Source organism: Salvelinus sp. IW2-2015, unplaced genomic scaffold (assembly GCF_002910315.2).
Source record: "Salvelinus sp. IW2-2015 unplaced genomic scaffold, ASM291031v2 Un_scaffold3256, whole genome shotgun sequence".
Lineage (NCBI taxonomy): Eukaryota > Metazoa > Chordata > Actinopteri > Salmoniformes > Salmonidae > Salvelinus > Salvelinus sp. IW2-2015.
Genome location: NW_019944543.1, coordinates 27,182 through 28,838, shown reverse-complemented (window position 1 = coordinate 28,838; position 1,657 = coordinate 27,182).

Below are 1,657 nucleotides of genomic sequence, written 5' to 3'. Positions count from 1 at the left end.
ATCACCAGATAGCATTATGCTATGCTACTTCATAAAACCCCTCCCTCCACTAATGTCTTTATCACCAGATTGCATTATGCTATGCTACTTCATAAAAACCTCTCCCTCCACTAATGTCTTATCACCAGATGCATTATGCTATGCTACTTCATAAAACCCCTCCCTCCACTAATGTCTCATCACCAGATAGCATTATGCTATGCTACTTCATAAAACCCTCCCTCCACTAATGTCTCATCACCAGATACTATGCTATGCTACTTCATAAAACCCCTCCCTCCACTAATGTCTTCATCACCAGATAGCATTATGCTATGCTACTTCATAAACCCCTCCCTCCACTAATGTCTTCATCACCAGATAGCATTATGCTATGCTATATCATAACCGCCTCCCTCCACTAATGTTTTCATCACCAGATAGCATTATGCTATGCTACTTCATAAAACCCCTCCCTCCACTAATGTCTTCATCACCAGATAGCATTATGCTATGCTACTTCAGAAGTAAACAGACCTGTGTGTGTGCTCGTGTGATCAAATCAAATGTATTTATAAAGCCCTTCTTACATCAGCTGATATCTCAAAGTGCTGTACAGAAACCCAGCCTAAAACCCCAAACAGCAAGCAATGCAGGTGTAGAAGCACGGTGTGATCACTGCCATCCTAGACTAGAAGATATAACAAATATGTGTTGGTCTGATGTGAATGAGGAGCATCCAGACGCAGCACTTGATACATTTATGAAATAGTTTCTTCCAGTTATTGATAAAAAATGTAATAGAAAATGGACCTATTAAGAAACGGACTGTTAGAACTGTTAAGGCTCCATGGATTGATGAGGAATTGAAAAACTGTATGGTTGAAAGAGAGAAAGAGACGGGCAAAAGGAGTGTTGAATAACTGACTGGCTGACTTCCTGGAAAACTGAGAAATTGTGTGACTAAACTGAACAAAAAGAAGAATAAATTGTATTATGAAGCCAAGATGAATTATATAAAGAATGATGGGAAAATAACTTTGTAGTACTTTAAATGAAATTATGGCCAGAAGACAAAACCATTTGATGTTTCCAAATATTAGGCAAGAAATGCCAACAACGAACAGTGAGTTATCGAATTCAYGCATCAAAAAACTAATAACGAAAGAAAATCATTTTAAGTTAGAATTTTGTAAAGTTAGTTTTGGAGAGGTGGAAAAATTGTTATCGATCAATAATGACAGACCTCCTGGCATTGACAACTTAGATGGAAAGCTACTGAGGATGATAGCTGACTCTATAGCCACTCCTATCTATCATATCTTTAATCTGAGACGAGAGGAAAGTCTTTGTCCTCAGGCCTGGAGGGAAGCCAAAGTCATTCCGCTACCCAACAGTGGTAAAGCGGTCTTTACTGGTTCTAACAGCAGACCTATCAGCTTGCTGCCAGCTCTTAGCAAACTGTTGGGGGAAAAATGGTGTTTGACCAAATATAATGCTATTTCTCTGTAAACATATTAACAACAGACTTTCAGCATGCTTATAGAGAAGAGGACTCAACATGTACTGCACTGACACAAATGACTGATGATTGGTTGAAAGAAATTGATAATAAGAAGATTGTGGGAGCTGTACTGTTAGATTTTAGTGCAGCGTTTGGTATTATTGACCATAACCT